Genomic DNA, 14,212 nt, shown 5'->3' with positions numbered 1-14,212 from the left:
TAGAATAAAAATCACTAGTGTCTTCGTCTTGTTTCTGTTTACAGGCTGAGATTGCATCCCAGTCTTCCTTTTTAGTGGCTAATAATCTTGGCAAAACTTGTATTAACAGTTCTGGTAATTCTTTACATTTCTCTCCAAGACCGGTACCTGGTACTCGTATCTTATCTTCAGCTTCTAGAACTGCCCAATCGATCTTTTTCTCTCCCACCTCCCAATCTTTTTCCTTGAGTTTTTCATATACCCCTGCGGGCAACAGGACCTTTAACATTTTAATTATATCTGGATACGTGTATTCTCCCATACGGAGCATGTCTTTTAATTCTCGGTGGAACCCTGCTGGATCTTTGTCATGACAGGGAATTAATTTCTTCATCTCTAAGAGTTCCATCTTTGTAATCGGAGTGTAAACAAACACTCGTTGCATTTCACCATCTGTTGTCCTGACTGGGTGTACTTCTCGTAACGGGTTCTGTCTATCTATGTAAAAGGGTTTACTTTCTGGGGGTGAGACATGAACAAAATGCGGGTTCAAAAACGTTCTATATTTGTGGCGCTGTTCTAGAATGACGCTAATTAAATCGGTACCTAGACCTTTCCATCTATACTGGAGTAACTCGTTCAGGACATCGTGTAACGGACCTGGATCAGAATGTTGACCCTCATACAGAGTAATGAGGTGCTGGATCATATACATACCCACCAGTCGTTGCTCGGCTGGGGGCAATTTCAGAAACATTTGTGCCACTATTTCATCTGGAAAAGTGGTAGAATCAGTAATCCATCGGACTGCTGATCGGACTAGTTCTTGTTCATGCATAGTACTTAATTCACTGTAACCGATTCGTGATTTCAGAATGTGATCGGTAGCTTGAAATACTTGTTCTAGAGAACCTTGTTCTGGTGCCGGATGATGAAAAACTGTCTTGTGTTCTAGGCATAAATGGCGATCTGGAAATCTAGATTTTCCTACATACGCTATTCTAGTGGGATTCTCGTCGTCTACCTCTTCAGTAGAAGAGTCATTCTCTTTCTCGCTTACTTGTGCTGCTTTACGTTGTTCATGTAACTTTATTATTTCTTTACGGATTTTCTTGTACATACTCTCTATACTACTGATAGTCTTGTGCTTACCCTCGGCTATATTATCACTCCACCTTGTCAGGATTCTCATTTCGGCCGGATCTTTGGTCGGATAATCTTGTTCCCTTATTAAACAATTAATCAGAAACTTTAATAGCATGAGCTGGATCTCAGCTTTCCTTTGAGACATGGCTTCACCAATACTTTCTGGATCATCCCCTGTACGGATGAAACGATATAGTCTGTCTAGATCTCCTTTCATATCTGGTAGGGTGTCTAAATACCCGGTCACCCGTCTTACACGGATGGAATATATTACTGTACTATCATCACCTGCGACTGGATCATAGCGGCATTCAGTGAGAGCTCGTCGGATATCTGCAACGGACTTAAATTTGGGCGTACGCTGTAACGCACATTCATGTAACTCGGCCAACGTTCTACGTTGGTGTGGTGGCGGGGTACCAGGAGGACCTCCTCCTGCGGCCCCTAAACTGGAATCGTCGACTGATACTCTTCGTGCTGGCAGAGTGGGAAATTGTAATGCAGGCTGAACCGGGGGTACCGTAACAGGTACTCCGGTGTCTGGAGGAGCAGGAATGGCATGATTTACAGGGACTGGCGGAACAGGATTTGCATATTCTGGGACTGTGTCGTCCAAGTAGGACGAGATGAAAATATCAGCTGCGGTCGGTTTGTGACGTAGCTTAGTCGGAACTAATGGTGGCGGAAAATTACTGGGTGCCTCCGGGGTCGCTTTTGGCAAGCCCTCGGCAAGAAGAGGATACATACCCTTAATAAGGGCATGCCTCTGTCTGTCTGACTGTTCGGTTTTGACTCGTTCAACTATCTCGATTAATTCCCTTTCTTGGGCTCGTTCTAAAGATTCTCTACTTAATTCTGACTTTCTGATTTCTTTTTCGGTTCTCTTATGAGATTCTTTGCGCCATAACTCGATGGCATCTTTCTGTGACTGTCTGGCTTTCTTTTTCCATAATGCTTCTTCTACTCGCATGATGCACTCGGCATCCCATGTGCCTGATACAGGCCATCTATACTTTTCCTCTAACTGTTTGGTATACTCTACCCATAAATCTAGATATAATATGGCACTTATGCCATGCTTTTGATACATAAAATGACCTGGACTGTCCCTAGGCGGGACAGGAACTGCTGCTTCTAGCAGACCTTTTCTGGTTTTTAACTGACGTAGTTTAGAAAATAAGGGCATGACTGAACTGTAACCTAGACACAATACGCAATTACAATACACAATGAACACGATAAATACTCCACATTCATACCACGACATTACAATACATGAAAAACATGTAAAATAACAGTTCAAACAGAATACTACCTGGAATACTGGAAACAGAATACATGAATTTTCTCGAGAAACAGAACTGACTAGAACAGAAACTAGATGTACTGCTAAAACAGTACGAAACTCACCGGTCTCATAAAGAGACACGTTAGGACCCGCATCCACCAAAGTGGACACTTCGTTTTGGGTCTGTGTACCACCAACCCACGGACCAGAGTCAATTAGATTGACCCTGTCTAGATACTACCCCAGCAATGGTACTCACCGGGCAGCAAGAACGGAAGGCCTCGGACTGGACTGGACTGCTTCGACGCCGGACGGACGAACTTCGGACTTCTGTTACGGGTGGGCCTCCGGATACCTCGGACCTTGGACTCTCGGCTTGGGCTCTGGTCGGGACTCGCCGCGTTCCTCCACCGCCTCGTCTGGATGCTGGACCGCCACCTCCGTCTCCTCCGTGGGCCTGAGGGATACTTGAAGCAGAAATATCTGCCGGTGCGCAGAAGAGTTCCGTCACGGCTGCAGAGGGTCAGGGGGCCGGCGTGGCTTCGCCGGCGCGTGGGGAAAGGGCAAGTCCCTATTCGGGCGCCATTATGTGGTATATAAATAAATAATACCGGATCTAGGTTTTACTGGACATAGTAATAACAGATAGCTCAATAAATAAGAGTCAAGATTCGAGGTAGTAGGAGTTTGCAGGTTTAATACAGCATAAAGGACAGGAACAGGACAACCTGCACAGGAATAGGATGACAGGGCCCTGCAGGGGGGACAGGGAATGAGCGCGCTAACATTTAATAACAGTACACAAGCATATATACTAAAACAGTTGCATTACAATGAATACAGTAGGCGGAGCAGTGGGTGTGGTCAATAGCAGTCGCGAAAGATAAGGGTGAAAGTAGGTTTAACAAGAGGCGTGTACATAGACATGTGATGTAAACGTAACAGAATATGTCATAAATGGGGCGGAAACATGGAGGGGGCTACCTGAGGAGCCGGGACCTCTGACCTAATGGTGCGTGCAAACTGACAATGACGTGTTACTAGGAGAAGCTGGGGGCTATGAACTCTGTGCTAGGAGCAGAGACTGAAGTCTGGAGAGTCAGGGCGACATGTACCTAAACCCTATCTAGTATCTAATGTTTAGAGGACATGTTGATATAAACTAAGAGTCAGGAGGGGAGAGGCTAACAGACTCTAAGACTGGAGCATGCATTATTCTACATGTAGTGCGTGATGAAGAATATTAAATGACCATTAATTCAGTATTTCTCTTACATGGAGACGTAAAGGCTAGACAATGACGGAAACTATTGATGCGATTCAGTAGCTTAGGAATGCAGAGAAGGAGGGCTGGACTGATAACTAGAATCATAACATACTCTTGGCAGACTCAGAGGCAGAGCCAGGCCGAGCCGGGCACTGCGAGGCAGGAAGTAAGTGAAGGGTCGAGGATACAGGTGGGGGCTGTATCGCTCCTCAGCGAGGGTTCAGGAGACAGGAGCTGAATCTGGTGTCCGGGCCCTTTTGAGGCCTAGAAACGGGGACTTTTCAATGAAATAACGTGCACACGGAGAAACGTGGCATCGTAACTTTACATAGGCCTGATACTCGTAGCTTTCACGAGAACTGGGAACTGGGATACTAGGGATGGACACAACTGTAATTGCGTCTTTAATCGAACAGGGGGAATACATATGCATATTAATCATGCACACATAACATAAGATGGAGGACACGTAGGGACACAGAACATGGCAAAATTTACTTTTCCACACTTCTCAGGAGGCAAACAGAATTCAGTTGGGCTGGAAATCCGGCATGGGCGACCTCGACAGTCAGCAAACTGCTCCTCTTACTAAGCAAAGGAGTGATGTAATTTTTTTTTATTTTTTTTTATTGTTTTTTAAACCAGTGGAAACAGTGAGTAGTACAGAGTCACTCGCCTACATCCCTTCTCGGGCCGGCTTCATCGTCTGTCATCGTCAAATCAGGAATCATGTTCATTGGTAACAGAGGTAAAATAGCAACTTCCATTCACAGTGAGGTAAATGATCATTAGCTGTACCAATGCGTGCCTGTACTACATTGCATATTCCATAAAAACAAGAAGAAGAGAAACATGCCCATCATTATGTTCCCTCCCCGTTAGTCCGAACTACCCCCCCCTAGCACACTCCCCCCTCCCCCAACTGACCCCAACTAGATGCGCTCATCAGTTCCTAAGTCCTACTGTGTTGTGCGCCCTGGACTCTGTGTATGTGCTAATTGATCTGTAGTCACGTGTGAGCATACTCGCCTTGCCGTGCTCCCTTTCTCTACGCTGTGTGTGCCGCTATTCGTGTCTAGAAACGTGTCTCCCGCCCATGGCCCACCAATGCCGGGGTAGAGGGGGGGTGGTGTGAGGTCCCTCCTCCGCTGCTATTATCTATTGTCGTGTGTCAGCCCTGGCGCCTCTCGTCCCTCCTGTGAAGGTGTCGGCGTGTCACTCTCCGCATCCTTAGCTGTCAGGTAAGCCTGGTACAAGCCCAAGAAGTTCTTAGGGCGATCCTAGGAGGAAGCAGCTCTCCAAAGGCCTCCGATTGCGTATTACAGTATAGCATCTCACGAGACCATCTTTTCAGGACTGGCAGAGGCCCTCGCATCCAGCAGGTCGCTACAACTTTACGCGCCACCAAGAGACCCATGTCTACAAGCCTGCGCAGTGGAGGAAGGACCGGCTTGGGGTAACCCAGCAAGGCCAAGGCCGGATCCGGCGGAATCTCCACCTTAGTCATATTGCTCATTTCGCTAAAAACCGTCGTCCAGAATGTTTGTACTCCCGGACACTCCCATGCCACATGCAGAAAACCGGCTATCGACGCATGACACCTCTCACACTCCGCTGATTGTCTAAGACCATATTTGTGGAGTCGTTCCGGGGTGTAGTACATCCGCTGCAAATATTTAAAATGAATCAGCCGGTGCCTGGCATTCAGAGACACCCTCCTAGTGCTGGTAAGCAGTATGTCCACATAGCGTCGTCTATCTGTACGCCTAGATCCGTCTGCCATGCCAATCTCGCCCTGGTGTAGTGTACTTGGGAATGCTGGTGTCCAATTTTGTACAAATTGGTAATCAACTTATGTTGGGATTTTGTTTTTATCACGTAAGTGAACTCCGGTATCTCTGAGGGCTCCGCCAGGTCCGGGCCAAGCAGTTCTAGAAAGTCTCCACGTACTCTATGATATTGAAATTTTTCTAGAAGCGTATGATGCTCTCTGCCCTGTGAGACTTGCTCCCAGGTCTTGACTATCCCAGGCTCGAATAAATCTCCCATAGTTTTAATACCAAGAGTTTGCAAGGCCCTGACAACCCCAGTTTCCACAATCGTGGGGAGCCATCTTGCCCATTCAATCGGCATCATCGGGGAATACAGTAGCTCGCAGGCCCGTGAGCGTAGTATCGAGTGCCAAGCGTGATTAGTGGCCATAACAGAGTCGAGTGTTCCCACTCTGCGGTCCATGGGGTCACATACTGTAGCCGGCAACGGGACAGGGGCTGCAAAGAGGCGCTCCATTATCACGTGTGGGGTGTCTCGACGTCCGTGAATCCAGGTGTGTAAGTGCGCGGCTTGGGCAATTCGGTAGTACCTTTCAAAATTAGGCGCTCCCAACCCACCCTGCTCATACGGGAGCATCAGGACTTCCCATTTCACCCTAGGCTGTCCACCACCCCATGCCAATCGAGTGAGGAGCTGCGTGAGAGTACGGAAAAAATATTTCGGCATTACTATGGGGAGGTTAAAGAATAGAAAGAGGAAACGGGGAAGTATCACCATTTTAATGATAGCTATTCTACCCATGAGGGAAAGCGGGAGTTTACACCACCTGTCAAAATCGTCAGCCAGCTTGCCACAGGCTACACCATAGTTTTCGCGGGCTAAGATGTCCGGGTCAGTGTGTATCTGAATGCCAAGGTATCTGACTGGGTCCGTAGACCACACTAGAGGGTACTCCATGTCAAAACAGTCCGTGCCTCTCGTCAACGGGAACGCCACCGACTTTGTCCAGTTCACACGAAGTCCGGAAAGTGCCTCAAAGCGCACCACCTCCCGCAGGACCGCCGACAAGTTATTAACAGGGTCTCTGATGTAGAGCAGTGTGTCATCAGCATACGTGGAAATCCCTATCTTGTATGTCGGAAAGCTGATAGCTCTGTGTCTGTGGTATTCTCTAAGTGCACACGCCAAAGGTTCCGCAATCAGCGCATATAGTAGCAGGGAAAGGGGGCAGCCCTGCCTGGTGCCTCTGCTAATCGGGAAGGGGTCCGATACCGCGTCTCCTATCCGTACCCTGGCCGTAGGCTTATGGTAGAGTGCTCCCAACATTTGGACAAAGGGTTCGCCCACCCCCAGCTTCCTCAACACCCTAAGCAGAAAGGGCCACTCCAGAGAGTCAAAAGCCTTCTCCATGTCTAAGAAGACCGCAACAGCTTGCGTGTCTTGGCGGGTGTGTTGAATCGCGCCCAGTGCCGTGCGAATATTATAGTTCAGGTTGCGTTCGGGGATAAAACCAGCTTGCTCCGGCGCCACCAATCCGGGAGCCACCAGCGCCAAGCGTGTCGCTAACACTTTCGCAAAGATCTTGGCGTCGACGTTAATCATCGATAATGGCCTATACGACCCGCAATGTTCAGGGGGCTTCCCTGGTTTAAGAATCGTGACTATGAGAGCTTCGCGCATAGACGGGGGCATCATCCCCGTCTCACATATTTCGTCAAATAAAGTGGAGAGATGTGGAATCAGCAGTTCTTTGAAGGCCTTGTAGAAGCCCACCGTCAGCCCGTCCGCCCCGGGGGCACTTCCCGATCTCATGCTCTCTAGTGCGTCTGCAATTTCATCCTTTTGCATCGGGTCCATAAGGAATTCCCTTTGCCAATTTTCCAGGAAGGGCATCTTGATATAGCTCAGGTAGTCGTCTATTTCGTCCTCAACATTGGTTAGTCTAGCAGAATAAAGGAGCGAATAAAAGTCTTTGAATTCCGTGAGCATTTCGCCCTCGTCCCGCAGAATTCGGCCCTCCTCGGTATGAAGTTCCTTGAGTGGGGTGACACGTCTGCTGCCCTTAATAATTTTAGACAGTAGAGAGCTCGGACGCTCCCCCTCGCCATAGATGCGCGCTGAGGCGTATTTACCCAGGTGGCGCACCTCCCTGTCTGCTTCCTCACTAAATTCCCGGAGTAGTTCTTGCATTCGGGTCACGTCAGCCCTGGCATCGTTCGCTTGGTGTCCCCGCTCCAGCTCCGCTATACTCTGCTCTAAGTAGGTCAGTCTCTGCCGTATAGCCTTAAGTACACTAGAATATTTTGCCATCACCTGACCCCTTATGACCACCTTAAAAGTCTCCCAGACCGTGGAAAAAGTGTCAACCGACCCAATGTTAGTGTCGAAGAATGAGTCTATCTCTTCGGCCAGCTCTGCTCGGAAAGTCTCATCAAGCAATGAGTATGGAGGGAACCGCCAGGTGAAAGGGGGTATTCTCTTCTCTGGGGTGTCTATCACCATCAGAACTGGAGAGTGATCGGATAGCGTACGAGGCAGTACCTCACATCTCCGTACGTGTTTCATCATGACACGCGATGCCAGCCAATAGTCTATTCTTGTATATATGTTGTGGAAAGACGAGTAGTGTGTGTAGCCCCCTATGTTCGGATATTTGTCCCTCCAAACATCAACCAGGTCTAGTGTGAGCATTTCCGCCTGTAACTGTTGTGCCGCTGCCGCCGGGCGTCTTGGAGGCCCCGTTGATATGTCCACCTCGGGGTCGAACACTAAATTGAGATCGCCCCCCCATAACATCTTGGAATCTGCATATGGGGTACACGAGCTGGCCAATCCATTGTAGAATGCGGGGGTGTCATAGTTCAGGCCGTATACATTGACTACAATAAAGTCTTGCCCCTTCCCCACACACCTCGAGATAACAAATCTACCATCCGGGTCTGCGCTCAATAGCGTAAGCTGTAGTCGGGATTTGGGGTTGACCCAAGTGAGCACCCCCCTGGAGTGTGAAGTGAAACCTGCCTGCACTGTACATCCCGCCAACCCTCTAGCATTTAGCATGTTACTAGTTGGAACTAAGTGCGTTTCTTGTATGAGGGCCAGGTCAATGTGCTGTCTCTGTAGGTAGTTCAACACCTTCCTGAGCTTACGATAATCATTAAGGCCCCTCACGTTCCATGTCAGGGCCCTGAAGCATACCGTGTCTCCATTCAAGCAGGGGTTAATCGCTTCAGTCATAGACATTACAATCTAATCAGCACTATATAGAGCACAAAAGCAGAAATGTGGTAGCACACAGGGAGGGTCAAATAGCAAGGCCGGTGCCTTCTAGCTGGTGCACCAAAGGTAACACTACAGTGCCTTGCTGACATGGGCGAGCATGCCCTATCAAGCCCACATCGTGTGTACATCATCAATAAATCAGTGTCGTCACCATCACACAGGGCAGTCCTGAGAACTTTAACATGCAGCAGCATCTCGTAAAACAATCCCCATCCCCCAACCCCCCTCCCACAGCAGACCTCCCCCAACTCGGCCCGACAGTATACCACACCCTCCCATCCCCCAACTTCTCCCCGCCCATCCCCAACTTTACTCCAAGTAGCCCATGTCCGGGCCATAGTAGCCAAAGGCGCTAGGGCAGAGGTCGCCAAAGAAGTCAGCTGTCGCAATTCCAACAGTTCTCTATGTAATCTGACCCCTACACCTACATACCCTTATTGTCCACCATTGTGTGTTGAACCTCAGCAATTCTCGAAAATGAAAAACTCCATGCACCCCTTTCCCGCGGAATGTGGGTATATCTCACCATTCGATTTCCTCAGTTACCCGCCATACATCCCGCCCATTAAATGGATTATTAAGTACACAAGCGTCCACCATACATCCCAACAATCACTGTCATCACATCCACGCCCCTGCAGATGATTCTACTCATGTACCTGGGATAAACACGCCGCAGGAGGCCCCTTCACGGATTACTACCCAACCACTAACAGTACATACAAACAGTGCGGCAAGCAATGTCCAGTGGTCAAACAATGGTAAGATCTCACCCAGTAGTCGCCGCAGCTCTCGTATATGGGCTACCGATCCGCAGGTCTGTCCATTCGCCTATAGTGTTCTGGATCAGTTCGACAACAAACCCCGCCCCACCCATGCACCGAGAGGCAAGCCATTCGGTCAGTCCTGCTCATCCAGCAGTGCTGTTTCTTCATGTTCCTCACTTTGGCTGCGCGGACCATGTCGCTGTTCCTTCGACCATACCTTCAGAGATTTCTGTAGCTCCCTCGGATCTGTGAAGAAGTGGGATCGGCCTTGCTTATTAATGCGGAGTTTAGCAGGATACAACATCGCGTAGTCCAGGCCCAGTTCTCGCAGCTGCTTCTTGTATGGGGCAAAGTGGCGTCTCTCCTCTTGTACCTTAGCCGTGAAGTCCGGGTACAAAGATATGTCCATACCCTCAAACTGCAGTGACCCCTTTTCTCTGGCCACTCGCAACGCCGCGTCTCTGTCCCTGTAATTTAGGAGTTTGGCAATGATGGGTCTCGGTGCAGTCCCAGTTTTTGGCCTGGGTCCCAGGGTGCGGTGCGCCCTCTCCACGACAAACATCGGTGAGAAGGTTTCTTCGCCCAGGAGGGTGGTCAAGAGCTTCTCAACAAATAGCTCCATTTTTCCAGTATTTGTCGTCTCCGCCACTCCCGTAATGCGTATATTCGAGCGCCTGGAGCGCGCCTCCAAGTCCTCCGACTTGTCCTGGATGACTTGTAGTAGCTTACTGAACTGCCTGCGATCCTTGTCCCACTCCATTTGCGCTTCTTCTACCTCCGTGATCCTCCTTTCCGACATGTCGAGGCGTTCTGCATTTTTATCAACCCTCTCCGACATGCGGTCCATACGGTAGGAGAGGGCGTCTATTTTGGTGCCGATTGCTGTCATGCTATCTTGCAGTCCTTTCTCCATGTGTGTCAGCATTTCCCTGATTTCTGAGCACATCCCGCCCTCAGAAGCTGTAGATTGCGGTGGCGACCCCGCAGCCTGAGAATCCGGGGGCCTTCGCCCGTCTTTGATCGAATGAAAGCTTGGGCTGAGTTCTGTCGCCCTTTCCCATGGTTTGTCCGCCAGTCGTCCAGTTGCGGCAGCACTCTATGCAGGGGGGACCGCAGAGTGCGTCCACTTCTCGTCGCCCCCAATCCTATTCACACCTTGAGGGGCTATCAGTCGCAAACCATAGTCTGCGTTGTTGGCGAAGGGCGTCAAGTGTGTCTCTATGCTCCGCAATGTGTTGCCCGCAGGAACCCTGTGTCAATGTCAATCCTGGAGCGGGGCCCCCGTCGCGCGTTTCACACTGTTCACGGGTGTGGCGTTGGTCACCTATCCTTGGTGAGACGATCAGATCAGGAGTGCTGTATCCGCCCCACTGGGCCAACCATCCGTGCCAGTCTCGATTGCAGGCCCTCCTGACGTCCGTGCGGTCCTCTACGCACGAGGGCCGCCGCAATGGCGTCCCCAAAGCAAGGCCGGGGGGAGGGGGGACAGAGTCCGTCGCGCAATGGGTGCTATGCGTACCGCCGCACCTCGTTGCCCCCCGCGTACCTCTCGCCTCTCGTTGCGATGCCACGTGGTGCCTAGAGTGTAGGCCAGCCGTCCCCCACGAGCCTGTGATGGATGGAGTTCACCACGCCAGTTCACTGGGACGGAGCCCCCACAGTACCACCACACCCCTCACTTCAGTACACTCTCCACAAGGGTGCCCCCCGCGCCAAGTCTCCAGGAAGGTCCCCCGTCTCAGCGAGGGCACAGATGTAGTCCAGAGCGCTAGTCCGCGCTCACTGTCACGTGGAGAGGCCGGGGATCAGGGCCTGGCTCGTGGTGCAAGCGCTCGAGTCTCCAGCGCCTGTATGCCGTCAGCGTGCTAGACTTGTATGGCTCCCGCCAGTCGGGACAGAGGTGCGATAGGGGCTCCAACGCTGGGCCCCGCCGACGGTGGCTCCGCGGGATCCGGCGTGTATCCTGTGGGGCCCGGTGCACCGTGCTCGTCCCAGGGGCACTCCGCTCTCAGCAGCCGATGCAGTCCGCAGCTCCCGGTCGCCGTTCAAAACGCCAGTTCCAGGGCAGGGATACCTCTCCAGGCTTGCGACGTTGTCAGGTCAGATCATCGGGGGCTGGGGGTGCGCTGTGAGCCGCCGACTCGGCTGATCCGCCGCGCCGCAGGAAGAGGCCAGTCGCTGCGCCGCACGCACAGCTACGCACAGCGGTGACTCTTCAGCGCAAGACCGGGGCTTGGGGCCTGGTCCGCCACCCCGCGTGTACTGCAATTGCTAGCCGGCGTGGCTCTCCCCAGGAGCCCGCAACCCTGACCGGAGGTACCGATCGCTTCTCCCAGGCAGATCCCGCCGCTGGGTAGTCAATTCACACCAATGGAAGGATTTTATCGCAGGATTATGTGGGTATCGGCGAGGAGCTTAACGCTCACGCGTCCACCATCGACGCTGGCAAGCTCCGCCCCGGAGTGATGTCATTTATATAATAAACTTCACCCATGTTGCCAAGCTGTAGTCCCAATCAGAAGGTTATTGATTCCATCCTAAAAAAGCTGTTGTCGAGTGAACAATAATAAATATTTTGTGCAGTGAACTTTAGCTTTCAAACAGAAAGTTCAAAGCTCTGATAATATGTCTACGAAGATGTGTAAATGTAAGCAAAGTTAGTTCATTGAACATTTTTCATGCAAGTAAATGTGTTTCGAATGTCAACGTTCAAGAAAAGATGTAAACTTTAAAACGTGAACATGTAAAATGGTAGTGTTGCTGCCTAGGTCTTATATGACCCCAGCAAACTCAAGAATTTCCAGCCCATCTCTCTGCTACCCTTTCCTGCCAAGGTCCTCAAGAAAACCATCAACCTCCAACGCACGCAACACCTGGAAAACAGCATCCTCCTGGACATCGCCCAGTCTGGAAGACACGCCAACCACAGCACCAAAACCAGCCTCATTACTGCCACCGAAGACATCAGAGCCACCCTTGACCAAGAGAAACAGTGGCCCTGATACTCCTTGACCTCTCAGCAATGTGCAACACAGCATCCCACCGCACCCTTATCAACAGGCCACACCACATCTGAATTCAAGGAGACGCCCTCAGATTCATCGCCTCCTTCCTCACTGGAGAAGAACTCAGAGAATCCGCCTCACCGTGTTCAACACCCCCATGACCACCCTGGCAACATCGTCAGAACACATGGGCTGAACATCATTTCCTACGCCAACGACACCCAACTCATCGTCTCGCTATCAGAGGAGCCCGCCCTACGAGGGATAACTTCCACAGGGGCATAACGAGCATCTCTGACTGGATGAAAGACAACTGCCTGAAACTCAACATTGACAAAACAGTGGTACTGATCTTCAGGAACAAAACCTCCCCATGGAATGACTCCTGGTGGCGCTCCAAAACTAGGACCCTCACCCAGACCATGCACGGAACTTCGGCATCATCCTGGGCAGCAAACTCCGAATGAAGACCTAAATCAATGCCGTCTCCACCACCTGCTTCCTCACCATTGCCATGAGGCTCAGCAGGATTTCACATGGCTCCCGGTCAACACCAGATAGACCGTCACCACACTTTTTGACAGATGTTTAATACACTTTGACTGAATGTGCCCTGGGTCTCTGCCAATCAGGTTCCCAGAGCCTGTGTTCTTTCCCAAAACTGTAGCTTTGTTTCCACAATTGGCACACCTCAGGCCCACATGCAAGTCCCTTGTAACAGGTACCACTGGTACCAAGGGCCTTGTGACCAGGGAAGGCATCTAAGGTCTGCAGCATGTATTGTGCCACCCTCAGAGACCCCTCACCAAACACATACCCACTGCCATTGCAGACTGTGTGTTCTGGTGCAGACAAAACTGAAAAGTTGATATGGCACACATCCCTGTGTGCCATGTCCACAAACACTGCCTGTGGCATTAATGGCAGCTGGTAGGGGATGGGGGAGGGTTAGGAAATCAATACAAAAAAGAAAACGTACCTGCTGGTGGCTGTCGCCAGCCGGTGCCTCTCCGCACAGGAAGAGGAAGCACCGAGGCTTCCAGACTCCCTTAGCCAATCACGACATTGCTGATAGCAGCATTGTGATTGGTCTGAGCGCCGTGGTCCAGTGCTGAGAGAGGGAGCCTGGGCATGTTCTCCACCCAGGCTGAAATACAGCCTGGATGGAGAACATGGAAAGTGCGCATGACTGTTTGGCCTGCCGGAGACGGCCGGCCAGTCGTGCACTTTAGGTGCAGCATCAGCCACTCCTCCTCCCTGTGCCCTGCCCCGCCCCCTAACCTGGCAGCAACTGGAATATTAAAAATAAAAGATTATAACTTTGGTTATTAACATTACATTTTTTCCACTGCATTGCTTTACAGCAGTGGGGCAATGCTCCGCCACGTTACCAGTGGAGCCGCAACTGTGTGTCATAGTAAGTCACCCCTCTGGCAGGCCTCACAGCCCTACGACAGCGCGCACTATACTACAGGTGAGGGCATTGCTGCATGAACACTGTGCCCAAGTCCATTCTCAGACATTGTAAGTGCAGTGAAGCCATATTGAGTACATGGGCTGGGAGTTTGTCATTACGAACTCCACAGCTCCATGGTGCTTTACTGAAAGCTAAGACGTTTGGTACCAAACTTCTCAGCACAATTAACCCACATTGATGCCAGTGTTGGATTTATTGTAAAATGCACCCAGAGGGCACCTTAGAGAT

At 50.7% G+C, this 14,212-nt stretch overlaps 1 protein-coding gene across 1 annotated transcript in view; it reads right to left on the bottom strand.

Annotated features, from left to right (window-relative positions):
• STK11IP (serine/threonine kinase 11 interacting protein) overlaps positions 1 to 14,212 on the bottom strand; it is a 291,281-nt gene that overhangs the window by 212,861 nt on the left and 64,208 nt on the right. The gene's annotated exons all lie outside the window — the stretch shown is intronic.

The sequence above is a fragment of the Lissotriton helveticus genome, chromosome 3_1 (assembly GCF_964261635.1).
Source record: "Lissotriton helveticus chromosome 3_1, aLisHel1.1, whole genome shotgun sequence".
NCBI lineage: Eukaryota > Metazoa > Chordata > Amphibia > Caudata > Salamandridae > Lissotriton > Lissotriton helveticus.
The sequence above is the reverse complement of the archived record's forward strand: the minus strand, read 5'-3'. Positions and strand labels throughout refer to the sequence as shown.